Below are 15,210 nucleotides of genomic sequence, written 5' to 3'. Positions count from 1 at the left end.
CGTCCCTGGGTGGGATCGAACCACCAACCTTTCGATTAACAGCCGAACGCGCTAACCGATTGCGCCACAGAGACAGCACACGTTTGCTGCTGAACTACTGATTCAACGAACTAAAAATTCAGATTGCAGCGATCAAAATAAATTCTCTCTGCTCTCAGTTTACTTTTCCAAAATAAAGTGTGTGAAGTTTGCACGACCGAAAATCTGTGCTCTATTATTCCTGAACATTAAACTCACCTTGCCATTAAACACCTGTGTGTTGGAAGACTCAGTCCCCTCGTGGTCGAGAGGATTGATTTCTCGAGCTGTGATTCGCCATTCTCTATTCCAGTAATATTCAGGTTTGCAGAAAATGAGATGAGATGAAATGAGCAGGTCCGACGAGCAGGTCTGTGACACGACTCGGTGTTCACAAAGTTGTCTCTTGCACTTACAGTGAAGCGGACGGCACTTTTCACTCTTAAACCAGTAACCATGATGTTCAGAAAAAGTGTGGCCGAGACATACTCGATTTCAGCGCGGTGACACTGGGTCAGAGTAAAGTTCAGTTCATGCGATTGCCGAGTGGCGAGAAGGTGGATTTGGAACTCCTGTGCGGCTGCACTGCGAGTTGTCCAGATCTGCTTGGAGCGATATTCACTTCAATTCATCACTGACAGGGACAATTTGATTCCAAGATTCTTTTTCTCTGCTGCTTGGTGAGATTTCAAAAGTTGTAAACGACCCATACCGACCCCAAACACGTCACTTCCACTCTGACAGATGGAACGCGGTCACACTCTTCACTTCAGTGAGATGAAAGCCGGGAGCGATTTCACGGTCGAATGCAATGGCGAACAAAACTCATTCCAAGATATTGCAGGTCATTGAGGTGCCTTTAAATTCCTGATTGTTTGCACTGAACGTCTTCCCAAAGCGTTTGAGATTCACGTGGAGCGATTTGGGGACTTATTTTTCATCTTTGCAAAAGTTTCAACCGCAGGTCAAAATCAATAGTCGAGGGCAGAATGAGACGCCTTCCTGAAATTTGAGAACCAGGGAAGCAGACTTCAGAGCAAGGTTCTGTTTATTGAGAAAAAGCAGATACAATATTCATCCCGGAACGATCCAGAATCTGATCAGCTCGAAAAGTAACGGTTACCCCGTGATTTGAACACGCAGCCTTCTGGTGACGCAATAAGTCATGAAGATTGAAGCAGGAAGTTGAAAAGTGGGAATTGATAGATTCAGTGAGTGGGTAAAACTGCGGCAAATATCGTTCAATGTGGGGGAGAGCGAGGTCATCCACTTTAAATATAAGAAAGGTAAATCAGAATGTTTTCTAAATGGTGAGAAACTGGGAACTGTGGAGGAGCAGAGAGATTTAGTGGTCCAAGTACAGAAAGCGCGACAAACTAGCGGACAGGTACAGAAATTAATTAAAATGTCTAATGGACCGTCAGTACGGCCGGTTAACTCAGTTGCTTAGAGTGTGTTGTAACGCCTTAATCACGGATGCGATTCTTATAATTTACTTTATTTATTTCGGCTTTTTATAACTTTTAAAATCGAAGCTTCACAAAAAAATATATAAACAGATTCGCGGGGACAGTTTTTTGAATAATATCCATTGTCACTTTGCCCCTGGACCGGAGAAACACGTCTTTCTTTTTATTCGGGATTTTTTGGTAACTGACCCTGTAGCGCAATGGCGAGTGTGTTGGACTTCTACTTGTTTTGTTTGATAAGCCATTCAAAGGTTGTGGATTCGAGTTGCAACGGCGTTGGATTTTAGTTCGGGAGCTGAGAAGTGAAATTTTGCAGCAAAACCGCAACAGGATCATTAATGTCCGTCAACGATGTGAAACTGCCCCCGACACTTCATCTTACACAAGTGGCTCCAGTCCCAGCCGAATTCATGATACTTAAACCATTATGAGCTGGATTGGCGAAACTCTCTCAAGGAGGTGACTCATCATCTGCTCAGACCGAAAGTCAATCTGCTGGACTTCCGGCTCTGTCAGACTGCATGTTCCTTCAGACAGGTTTCTAACTGGACACATGCATCCTGCTGCCGTGCGAGCATTGGTGCTTCAGGGGTAGAATTCTTGCTTGAAGTAATTCTATTCCTGTAAAACTAGCTCCTGAAGTGTAGGATGGAAAGTATCCTGGCTGAGCGGCCGCTGGCGCTGGTTTAAAGCTCCAGTTAAATCCCACGATTTGAAGATGGTTCAAAATCATAGTTTGTGTCTACAAAACTGCAGCCTCCCTCCTGTAAACAAGTAATACGAAACATCTCATCTGCTCTTGCAACCGTGTAGTCCGGAGGAACCACATGGCAATTCAGATAATTAAATGAATTGTGGAACACACCAATTGTACCTTCAACTCCGGTCGAAATGTTCACAAGGAAAAGGATTGTTTGATCTTGGTGAGACTCGAATTAAAAACCCCCGCATTTCCTGAGCCTGTGACTCATATAAGGACCGATTGCGCCGTTAGAGCCCGGTCACTCTGATCACCTGTCACACTCTGCTGGAAAGAATCTTGAAGTGAGATGTCCTTACCTGTGGAAACGTGTCCTGTCCCCGTGATGAAACTAATATCTGCACTTTCACTTTCAGCATCTTTCAAATCCTCTGCTCCATCGCACTGCAATCGGGTTTTCTGTGAACAGGTCAAAATGGATATTTGCAGAAAATCTGTCAGTGGTAAAATTCGAATCGAGAAACGCCCCAAACTTTGAAACCAGCGATTTAAACCACCAGCTCACACTTCCACAAAACAAGGCCTGTCTTTAAAGGTCTATTTAATGATCAAATAAATTAATTGAAGCTAATTGACCGCATTTGCCTCGTGCCGGGGTTGTTCGCCTTCGTGCAGAGAAGGTTCAGAGGAGATTTGCTGGAAGTGTTCAAAGTCATGAAGGGTTTAGATAAAGTAAACAAAGAGAAGTTGTTTTAATTGTCGGAATGGTCGGGAACCAGAGGACACAGATTTGAGGTGATTGCAAAAGAACAAAAGGCGATATGAGGAAAAACTTAATTACGCAGCGAGTAGTTCTGATCTGGAATTCGCTGCTTGAAAGGGTGGTGGAAGCAGATTCAATCGTGACTTTAAAACGGAATTTGAAGTGGAAAAATACAGAGCAACGGGAAAGGGCCGGGGAATGGAACTAATTGGATTGATCTTTTAAAAGCCGCCACGGGCTCGATGAGCCGAACAGCCTCCTTCTGTGCTGTAACCATTCTATGATTCGATGGACAGAAGCGGTCTGACTGAATGGGCGATCGGTTGTGAGTAGCAGGGAAATTTTCGACTGGTTGAACGGTTGTGTTACTGACCGCTCCTTGTTCTCGGATTATGGTTTTCATTTTGGGCGTTTCACTGTTTGATATGTGAGAGGTTGGGGGTTCAAATCCCAAAACCCTCCTATTGCACTATTTCCAGTGAAGATTCACTTATTTCTTTCTCACATCTTTGCAGCGTTGCAGAAAGCAGGATTGATTTAATCCTCGAGCATGTTTGAGGCCCAGAGGCCGGAATGCAGCCGGTTTGTCGACGCAACACACACGGAGAGAGTAAAATGCCTCACGGCGGTGTGCAGATTGAAACTGAAGTTGAATTTATCCCAATTCAGGCGATCTCAGAGGTGCAGAATAAAAATGCTCCTTAATTGGTCGGGAATACGAACCCTGTTCCCTCGCGTGGTAAGTGCAAATTCTACCAGTGAAACAGCAACGTTTGCATGGCATCGGGCTCTCTGTGTCCAGTTGGAAACCTGTTTGAAACAATATGTAATTTCACAAATCTCCTCTGAGTACCTTGCGCATTCTGATTTACAGCCGTGCATTACCAGCACTCGCTGCTTGTGATGGCCGAGTGGTTCAGGCGTTAGATCTAAAACTCGACAGGGTCTTTCGGTGAAACATTGGAATCCTGCTCGTGGTGCTATTGTTTGAAGTTTTTGTTCAATGCTCAAAAAAATATGAACTGCAGATAACGGGCCGCATTTCCTTCTCTCAGACAGATCCTCCACCGCGGCAGAGCCTTTTAATTGGGAGCCCAATGGTCTCTTGCAAAATTTCAAGGTGCGTGAAGGAAACTTCGCAATAATCCACAACTGGAGTATTGGCTCCAATTCTGGGTACCGCACTTTAGGAAGGATGTGAAGGCCTTAGAGAGAATGCAGAAAAGATTGACTGGAATGGTTCCAGGGATGAGGGAATTCAGTTACGTGGATAGACTGGAGAAGCTGGGGTTGTTCTCCTGAGGGCAGGAAGGTTGAGAGGAGATTTGATAGAAGTGTTCAAAATCATGACGGGTTTAGATAAAGTAAATAAAGAGAAACTGCTCCCGTTGGCGGAAGGGTCGAGAACCAAAGGATACAGATTTACGGTGGTTGACAAAAGAACCAAAGGCGACATGAGGAAAAACGTTTTAAATCAGCGAGTAGATATAATCTGGAATGCATCTCCTGAAAGGGTGGTGGAAGCAGATTTAATCGTGACTTTCTAAAAGGAATTGGATAAGTATTTGAAGGAAAATTATTTGCGGGTCTGCAGAGAAAGAACGGGGGAATGGGACAAACTGGATTGCTCTTAAAGAGAGCAGGGGCAGGCTGAATGGGCTGAATGGCCTCCTGTGCAGCAACGATTCTATGAGTGTATGATTCCATCTCTCTCAAGCTTCATTTAAAATTCTGCTAACTTGATATTCAGGCTTATTTTCTATACTTTTATCTCTCTATCTCTCCCTGTCTCTGTCCCGCTCTGTTTTCCCCTGATGGACTTCTCAGGCTTCCTTGAACGGCCAAAGCTCATCGAACCTGCGACACCAGAAGAGAACGGTAAAGATCGAAAGACTGAGACGGTCGGAAAAGCAAAGGACCAACCCAGATGATGAATTCGTAGCCAATGTCCACATATTGATGTCGCTTCGTCCTCATAGTGAAATCATCAGTACTTTTAGTCCAGTATAAAAACAAAGTCTTGTATTTATAAAGCGCTTTTCACGACATCAAGACCTCCCAAAGCGCTTTACAGCCAATGAAGTATTTTTGAAGTGTAGTCACTGTTATACTTGTGGGAGAGTGGATCATCCGCGGATGCCGAGACAGACAACAATGGAGCTTCAGAGCAATTAATTCTGCAAAGTCTCACTTGATATTACAACTCGCACATTCGAAACGAATGTGGTCAAGAGATGCTAATATTGTTGCTATGAAATAGTTAATGTGCGTACATCGGAATAGAAAAAGTGATAGGATGTAGAGAATGGTGGCCGATCGGCTGTGGGTGGCACAGAATTCTGCATTGGTTGCACCCCTCTGTTATCAGTGGCTCTTTGGTCTTCGGGTATGATATCTCGCTTTGGGGATTTGCTGATTGTTATGTGAGAGATCCCGGACGAGCCCTGCGGTGTTACCATTTTTCGTTCAAAATCACAAATTGGCTTCTCACGTCTTGTCAGCGGTGCAGTCGGCAGGATTGTCTTTATTCCAGTGAATGGAGGACAGAATGCAGAGGTTCTGTCGACGACAACACACATGGAGAAAGGAAAATGTCACAAGATGGTGTTCAGATTGAAGCTGAATGTGAACGTATCCCAATTCACGTGACCTCATGAATGGAGAATGAAAAATGCTCCTCTATTGAGTGGTGATCGAACCCGCGCCTCTCGCGCAGACAGCAAGAATTTGATCACTGAAATAACAAAGTCCGCACAGCAGCCGGCGGCATGCGCTCAGTTCGAAACCTGTCTAAAAGAACATACAGTCTCAGAGTTCTCCTGTCATAACCTTCTTCATTCTCTTCTGCAGCCGTGTCGGATTTGTCGCTTGCAGCTGCGATGACCCAGTGATAAAGAAGTAGGACTTTCAATGTGAATTGCCGACCCAGCTTCGACGCAACACACGTGGAGAATGGAAAATGTCTCAAATGGTGCGCAGGTTGAAGCTGAGGGCGAATGTCGCACAATTCACGCGATCGTATGAATGGAGAATGAAAATAATCCTAAACGAACCGGAAATCGAACCCCGGTTTCTCACGTGATAAATGAGAATTCTATCACCGAGACAGCAAAGTCAGCACATTAACAAGCTGTAAGTTTCCAGTTGGAAACCTGTCTGAGAGAACAAAGTGTCACAGATCTCGTGTGATAACCCTACGCATTCTGATTTATAGCTGTGCATCATCGATGTTTGCAGCTGCGATGGCCGAGTGGTTAAGGCGTTGGACTTGAAATCCAGTGGGGTTTCCCTGCACAGGTTCAAATCCTGTTCGCAGCGCTACTTTTTAATGTTGTTCAGTGTTCAAATTAATATGAACTTGAACGAACGGACCTTGTTCGCTCCCTCAGAGAGGTGCTCCATCGCCAACGACGCTTTTAACTCGGAGCCCAATGATCTCTTGCAAAATTGCAAGACACGTGAAGGAATCTCTCCCAAGCTCCATTCTAAATTCTGCTCGTTCGCAGAACTTGACATTTGTACAATTTATTTCTGTGTTTTAATCTCTCCCTGTCTCTGTCTCTTGACTTTGCCTGTTTTCTCCTGATGGACTTCTCAGGCATCGTGAACAGCGAAGAATGATGGAACCTGCAACACCAGCAGAGAAGGGTAAAGATGGAAAGACTGAGACGGTAGGAAAAGAAAAGGTGCAACCCAGCTGATGAATTCGTAATTAATGTCCACACATTTATGTTTCTTCCCCTCACAATAAAAAAATCAGCAATTTGAGTACAGAACACTAATGGTAGAGTGTATAATATGCGGATGTTGAGACCGACAATCGAACCTTTGCCGTGGTGATGAAAGCGCCGAATCCGAAACACTAAACCCCAAGGAAACGCTGAAAATTCTTTGCTGCGAACAAGCAGAGCAACGCGGCCTTTCCAACTTGGCCCTTTGTAATTCAGGTCATTTTCCTGCCAAACAAACTGCTCGCACAAAATGGCATTTTCTGTTCGAAATAATATCGCGACAGAGGTGATTTTCAGGCAATGACATCACCAAGTGCAAGTAGGCATGTACATGAAATGGAAAGTGAGGTAAAATACGACCACAAGCTGCTGATGGACATGTTTCCATTTCCAAAATTCACGTACCGAATGCAGCTCCTGGGAAAGCTGCAAGGTCACGCAGGTCCATCGTGAATCATTTGAAGCAACTGACAGTTTAAAGTGGCATCTCCTGCTGCTTCTGTGGGGAGTGAGAGAGAGGCACTGTCGGTATTTGCGTGCAGTTTGATTTTGCACAGAACTGCACAGAGAAACAGCAAATATACCGGGGCTGTGAGATGTTCTATATTATTCATATTTAGCCACAGGAATATCCGCAGTCAGAAGCTGAAAAGAAGGAGAGATAAGAGGCCTGAGAATAAACACAGAGCTGAATGAATTATGAAAGAGCGAAAGAAAAACTAATGTCATCAGTTCCACTTTGTCTCGTGCGCAATCTTGGGAGCTCCCCAATGGCCTGGTGGTGAGAATTCGGGACTCTCACCGCCGCGAAGTTCGATTCCCAGTCAGGGAATTAACTTTAAAAAGAGTTATGAACTTATTAAATTAATTACATGAAGCTAATTAAATCCTGTTCGCAGTTGAATCCCTGTTTTAATCACCATGAATCGATCGATAACTTTCTATTTCAGACTGAAGGCGATGTTGACGTGGTTACCGAGAGACAGTCAAAACTTTAATAAGATTTTTATGCTTTGAATGTGATGAATTTTTTTCATTTTATAGACTGCATCTTAACAGTGGGATTAAAAACGCAGTGGAGTCGTTGTTAAATTTAACATTAACTGGCAATTGTCGCTGTTTATCACAGGAGCGCCCGAACTGGTTCTCCGATCAAGATGAAAGTAACGCAACGAGGAACATCTGATACAACACGAAAGGCATCGGGCTATGACAAAAATCCCCACCGTTTTGCTTTTCCAAAATAAAGGGTGTGAAATTGATTCTCTGAACATAGGAACAGTCTGGTCTCGCTCACTACAGAAATCTCCATGTCACAGCGAACCAGCTCTCCTGCTGCGAATGCGGCCTCCCTTCGGGCCTTTCGGGGGCTTGTCTGTCAAGGAGAATTGTAATTACCGTGAAGCCAATGTTCAATTCCTTTATATGATTCATGTGCCTGATTCCCGACCGCAGGGTAAATGGTAGAATATCAGCCGTGCTCAGCTGGCAATGATTCCGGTACATTTTCTTGATTCCAAAATATGCGTTGAAACCCTGGAACTTTGAGGCGATGAATCCTGAGAATAAAATAAGGGCTCGAACCATCAAACTTTCACGCTAACGCATAACACCACCGAGAAGAGGTGAAGAGATCACCTGCTAAACCAATAATTCACTGGGCTAAACTTTGAGATTGCAGCGACCAATATAACAACTGTCTGCAGTCAGTGAAAAATGAATGATTAAAGCTTGTAGGAGTGAAAATCCAACCAGCCAGTCTTCACTCTTAAACCAACAACTATGAAGAAAAACATGCCGGAGAAATACTCGATTTCAGTGCGGCGACACTGGGCCAGGGTAAAGTTCATTCAATATAATTGCCGAGTGGCTGGAGGGTGGATTTGGAACTCCTGACCGATTGCACCACGCATTTTCCAGATCTGCTTGGATCACCAATCCCTTCAGTTCATCACTTGGAGGGACAATTCGATTCTCGGTTTCTTTTTCCTGACGATTGATGAAATCTTACAAATTGGAAGCGATCAATATCAAATGTAAACACGCCACCGACATGATCACAGATGCAAAGCGGCCACACTCTGCTTCAGTGAGATGAAAGTCAAGAGCGATTTCACGGTCGAATGCAATGGCTAACACAATTCATTCAACGAAAGTTCAGGTCGTTGAGGTGCCTTTAAAGTCCTGATTGTTTCTATTGACCTTCTTCCCAAAGCATTTGAGATTCACGTGGGACGATTTGGGGACGTTATTTTCTTTTGTGCAAAAGTTTCAACTGCAGTTCAAGATCAAAATTCCTGGGACGACAGTTGTTCACAATTTATCGGTGCTGGGACCACTGCTGTTCACAATTTATCGGTGCTGGGACCACTGCTGTTCACAATTTATCGGTGCTGGGACCACAGCTGTTCACAATTTATCGGTGCTGGGACCACTGCTGTTCACAATTTATCGGTGCTGGGACCACGGTTGTTCACAATTTATCGATGCTGGCACAACTGTTGTTCACAATATATCAGTGATGGGACCACTGTTGTTTACACTTTATCAGTGGTGGGACCACTGTTGTTCACAATTTATCGGTGCTGGGACCACTTTTGTTCAAAATTTACATTCATGATTTGGACACGGGAATCGGAAGTACAATTTCAAAATTTAGGGACGACACCTAATTGCGGGCTGTAGTTAATACAAAGAAAAATGCGAATAATAAAGGAAGACATTAGTAAATTTGCAGAATGGGCGTGTAAATGGCAAATTGATTGCAATATTTATTATATACTCCCTTGCCTTTTTTGCCCCACCCCCACTAAATGCATTACCTCACATTTCTTCAGATTGAACTGCATTTGCCACTTTTCTTTCCACCTGTCCGCTCTATGGATATCTTCCTGCATTCGACAGCTTTCCTTCTCACTCTCAACCACAGGAACAATTTTTGTATCATCTGCAAATTTCTTCATCATGCCCCCTACATTTAAGTCTAAATCAATGATCTGTACCATGAAAAGCAGGGACCGAGTACGAAGCCGCATGGAACCCCACTCGAAACAGCCTTCCAGTCACAAAAGCACCCGTCGACCACAACCGCTTGCTTCCTGCTACTCAGCCAATTTTAGATTCAACTTGCCAATGTCCTTTGGATCCAATGGGCTTTTACATTTTTGACAATCTGCCCTGTAGGACTTTGTCAAAAGCCTCGTTAAAATCCATGTTGACTGCATCAATCGCGATACCCTCATCGATCCTCATTGATACCTCCTCAAATAATTCAATTCAAACGACCATCCCTTAACAAATCCACGCTGACTGTCCTTGATTAATCCGTGCCTTTCTCAATGACGATTCATACTTCAGCTCGAGTTTAGGCCGACTGGCCTGTATTTACTCGATCTATCCCTTTCTCCCTTTTTCAACAATGGTACAACGTTAGCAATCCTCAAATCCTCCTGCACGACACCTTTTGCCAGGGTGGATTGGAAAATGATGGTCAGAGCCTCCGCTATTTCCTTCCTTGCTTCTGTTAACATCCTGGGATATATTTTATCTGGGCCTGGAGATTCAGGTGGGGCGATTTGAGGACTTATTTTTCCTATTTGCAAACGTTTGTACCGCAGGTCAAGATCACAAGTCGAGGTCCAAATTTGGACGAGTTCCGACTTTGAACCTCAAATCGTGAATTATGCCCCCACCACAACGAGCCCAGAAACAAGAACGTGTCCTTAAATTAACGTGTGGCAGACACATTCTATGAGAGGTCTGTCTGGACAATGAAAGGGCGTTTTTGAACAGTCATCTTGCTATCCGTTTCCTCCTGAAACCTGAAAAAAGACAAACACCACAGTGTTATTTTGTCGCTTAATTCCACAAATTAGGTAAAATAATAAGCTGTGCAAGGCACTGCTGGGAGTTGAACCCAGGATCTCCTGTTTACTAGACAGATGCTTTAACCAGCTAAGCCACAGCGCCAATTGATGATGCAGTAGCCCCACCTCCTCGCACTAATATCTATCAGCGACACTTCACTATTGGGGGTTCAGGCCGTTTCATCTCTGTCCATTTCGCCTTTCCGTTCACCTGTGCATTCCGACACTGACTGGATTTCTCTCTGTGTTTATCTTTGTGTTTCCATCAGTGCGTTGATACACGGATGATTATGTGTGATTGTATTTGTTACATTACATAAATTAGGGCTTCAGACAATTCTCGCTCTGACATTGGAGAACCATTGAGCCGAACTTTACAGCGAAGTGTTGTTTATTGTGGTGCTGAAACTAAAAAATCGTAAGAGGAGCAAAAAGGGAAAAGGAGTAAAACTTGTGAGGGAAAATTAGGACAACTCTCAACGTTTTTACAAGTATATTAAGAGAAAGAAAGGAGGCTTAGCATAACTTGGGCCGCTTAAAAACAGATGGAGGTGATATTGTAATTGAAAATCAGGAAATGGCAGTTGCTCAATTTTTACTTTGCATCAGTTGTCACAGAAATGGATGAGGATAACATCCCAGAGACACGAGGAAAACTGTTAATAAATCACGGGGATTCGTATAAGTAAAATAACGGCAATGGAGAAAATAATTAGGCTAAAGATAGACAAATCTCCAGGACCTGATGTTCACCATCCCAGGGATTAAAAGGAATAGGTGAGGAAATTGTGCATGCTTTCGTCATGATTGATCAAAACTCTCTTGATTCGGGAATTGTTATTTAACGAAGAGCATCTGGATTGGAGGCTTCTGTTTGAGAAAGATCTCGAAGTGATAATTGAGAGACCGAAAATGAAGCTGTTTGGCAGGAGCGCTGATGCTTTCGGTTGTTCGCTGCTCTCGTGTTGCACAATTATTGAGCGTGCGTTACTTATTTATAGCAGTATGGGCTCCTGAAATGACCAGGTTGTGAGTTCGAGCATCTTCTAAAACAATCAAACCTTTTACTCCGAACATTTTGACTGGAGTTCAAGGTACAACTGGTATGTTCCATAACGCATCTACTTCTTAGTTTTCCCATGTGGGCTCTTGGGTTCCTCTGGTCTACCGTCTTGCAATAGGAGGTGCCAGTTTATTTGTTCATAGGGGGAGAGGGGGCTTTTAGCGGCATCTCACATGGCAAAGGGGCCGTTACGAGATATTTAAATCTAAAGAACCAAACAAGCAATTCTTCTTTTCGTTAAGCCGATATTCATCGGTTGGAAGTGTCGTGTGGGGAAAATTTGGAAGGGAAATATTCTGCCTGGTGTCACTGTGCAACGGAAGAAATTATTCAGCTTACAGATGTTACTACGCTGAAAGGTCGAAAGGCCTTTTCCAGCTCCCGTGTGGGACAAGTTCAGCTTTTGAGCCGCTGGGTAAAGTGTGATTTTAATTGCTGCTAACGAATGACAAGACATTTGGCACAAACAAGAAGAATTATAAACTCACGAGTTCACTGCCCATGTTTCTTACATCATGTTCAACAGGAACAATGATTCTCCTCAACACGTTACTGAGAATTTTATCAAACGGACCTCACCCTTGCTCGACGGCTGCAGGGATAATTCAGAGACCTCCCATGAATACGTACGATGGGAGCTTCTGTCGTATCGAGCCTGGGTAGCTCAGTCGGTAGAGTATCAGACTGAAGTGGGTAGTGAGATGATGGTTCAGCGTTTAACTCCCTATCCAGGCTCCAAATTGCTGAACAGCTGGCAAGCTGTGTCTTTGCAGCGGGACCTGCGATGTGTTGTCAAAGCTTCGGTATTATCTTGTATCCCAGGGATGGGCAGTAATGCGCTGTCTGAGGCGGTTCCCGATCAGGAATTCAACTTTTACAAAATACTTTACTGTATTAGTTCACTGTATTAACTTGTCAAAACTGATTAAACACTGTAAAAAAGACGAATATTTGTTCAAATCGCCATTAATCAACCAGTAACTTTCTGTTTCCGGCTGAAAGAAATGCTAACTTTATTTATGCGCTCATTCACCAGGCCGAAATTAGAGAGTTCAGAGGGGAAGTGAAAAAGGAAATGAGAGGCACAGAGAAATATGACTATAGACTGACGGCCAGCATAAAATGGAATCCAAAAGTTTTCGACAGGCATGTAAACATTCATCGGGTTGTAAGGGGAGGGGAGAGGCCGATTAGGTCCGATAAAGGAGATCTGCTGATGGAGGCAGAGGGGATGGCCTCGGTACAAAATGAGTACTTTGCATCTGTCTTTCCCAAGAAGATGCTGCCAGTGTCTCAGCAAAGAAGGTATAGTTAAGATACTGGATGGTCTAAAAATTGAAAAAGCAGAGGCACTTGAACGGCTGGCTGTACTTAAAGTGGATAAACCACCAGGACCGGATGGGATGCATGCTAGGTTGCTGAGGGAAGTAAAGGTGGAAATTGCGGAGGTACTGGCCATAATCAACAAACATCCTTAGATATGTGGGTGGTGCCAGAGGACTGGAGAATTGCAAAGGTTACACCCTTGCCCAAAAAAGGGTGTACGATTAAACCCAGCAACTATCGGCCAGTCAGTTTAACCTCAGTGGTGGGGAAACGTTTAGAAACGATAACCCGGGATAGAATTAACAGTCACCTGGACGAGGGTGGAATGATTAGGGAAAGCCAGCACGGATTTGTTGAAGGCAAATCGTGGTTAACTAACCTGTAAGAGTTTTTTGATGAGGTAACAGAGAGGATAGATGAGGGCAATTCAGTTGATGTGGTGTATATGGACTTTCAAAAGGCGTTTGATAAAGTGCCGCATGGTAGGCTTATCATCAAGATTGCGGCCCATGGAATAAAGGGGGCAGTAACTTCATGAATGCAGAATTGACTAAGAGCAGGAAACAGAGATTACTGGTGAACGGTTGTTTTTCGAACTGGAGAGAGTTGTACAGTGGTGTTCCCCAGGGATCAGTGCTGGGATCACTGCTTTTCTTGATATATATTAATGACTTGGACTTGAGTGCACAGAGCACAATTTAAAATTTGCAGGTGAAACAAACCTTGGAATGGTCGGAAACAGTGATAAGAATAGTGATAGACTTCAAAGGATATCGGTAGGCTGGTGGCATGGGCGGCGACGTGGCTGATGAAATTTAATGCAGAAAAATGAGAAGTGATACATTTCGGTTGGAAGAACGAGGAGAGGCAATATAAACTCCAGGGCACAAATGTAAAAGCGGTACAGGAACAAAGAGGGGTTTATGTGTACAAATCGTTGAATGTGGCAGGGCAGATTGAGAAAGCGGTTAAAAAGCATACGGGATCCTGAGCTTTATAAATAGATGTATAGAGTACAAAAGTATAGCTGTCATGATGAAATTTTATAACACACTGGTTTGAACACAACTGAATTATTGTGTCCGGTTCTGGACATGGCACTTCAGGAAAGATGTGAAGGCCTGAGAGGGGTGCAGATAAAAAATACTAGCATAATTCCATGGACGAGGGACTTTAGTAACGTGGATAGGCAAGAGAATCTGGGGTTGTTCTCCTCGAAACAGAGACGGTTTTGTAGAGATTTGATAGAGGTATTCAAAATCATGAAGTGTCTGGACAGAGGAGATGGAGAGAAACTGTAACTATTGGCGGAAGGATCATGAACCAGAGGACATAGATTTAAGGTGATTGTCAAAATAACCAAAGGTGACATGAGGAAAAACTTTGTTACACAGCGAGAGGTTCGGATCTGGACTGCCCGAGGGTGAAATGTAGGCAGATTCAATCATGGCCTTCAAAGGGGAACTGGATAAGTACTTGAAAGGAAAAATAATGCAGGGCTTCGGGGATAGGTTCTAGCTGGATTGCTCTTGCAGAGAGCTAGCACGGACTCGATGGCGCGAATGGCCTCTTTCCGTGCTGTAACATTTCTATGATTCAATTCTATGTGTAGGATGTAATGCAAAGGGAACAGAGCGTGCCACAAATCGACACGACTCTCAGTATCCTCCCAAGCAATGTAGTTTAAGAGCAGCTAATTCTGAAACGTCTTACTCGATAACTCAAGTCGTGGACTCGAAAGCAATTTGGTAAAGGGAGGCTAATATTGGTGAATGGAAATAGTTGGTGTACAACTTGATATTGCTGTCCACCCAAATAGAAAACGAGATTGGATGGACAGAAGTGGTCTGAAAGGATGGCCGATCGGCTGTGAGACGCAACGAACATTTATACTGGCTGCACAGCGAAACTAACAGCGACTCGTTGGTCTAGGGGTATGATTCTCGCTTAGGGAGTTTCGTTGCGTAATATACGAGAGGTCCCGGGTTCAAATCCTGGTCGAGCCACTTTTTATTGGCTTCTCACATCTTTTCAGTTTTGTTGTTGGGAGAACTGAATTGTGGCCAGAGGATGTTTGAGCTCCAGTGGACTGAATGCCGAAGTTTCGTCGGCGCAACACACATGAAGCAAATAAAATGTCTCAAGATGATGAGGAGATTGAAACTTAATTTGGATTTTTCCCAATTCAGGCGGATATTAGATGACGGGATAGAAAGGCACATCTCCAAGTTTGCCGATGACACCAAGATGGGCAGCATTGTGAGCAATGCAGAT

At 43.9% G+C, this 15,210-nt stretch overlaps 3 non-coding genes across 3 annotated transcripts; 1 reads left to right on the top strand and 2 right to left on the bottom strand.

The window, feature by feature from the left end:
- trnan-guu (transfer RNA asparagine (anticodon GUU)) lies at positions 1-74 on the bottom strand. The gene has a single exon. It is a non-coding gene; the product is annotated as a tRNA-Asn (tRNA).
- A 6,112-nt stretch (positions 75-6,186) lies between these two features.
- trnas-uga (transfer RNA serine (anticodon UGA)) lies at positions 6,187-6,268 on the top strand. Its single transcript has one exon. It is a non-coding gene; the product is annotated as a tRNA-Ser (tRNA).
- A 4,308-nt stretch (positions 6,269-10,576) lies between these two features.
- On the bottom strand, positions 10,577-10,650 carry trnat-agu (transfer RNA threonine (anticodon AGU)). The gene has a single exon. It is a non-coding gene; the product is annotated as a tRNA-Thr (tRNA).
- Positions 10,651-15,210: the final 4,560 nt, after the last annotated feature.

Source organism: Heptranchias perlo, chromosome 20 (assembly GCF_035084215.1).
Source record: "Heptranchias perlo isolate sHepPer1 chromosome 20, sHepPer1.hap1, whole genome shotgun sequence".
Lineage (NCBI taxonomy): Eukaryota > Metazoa > Chordata > Chondrichthyes > Hexanchiformes > Hexanchidae > Heptranchias > Heptranchias perlo.
Note: the sequence above shows the minus strand (reverse complement) of the source record. Positions and strands in the feature narration are given on the sequence as shown.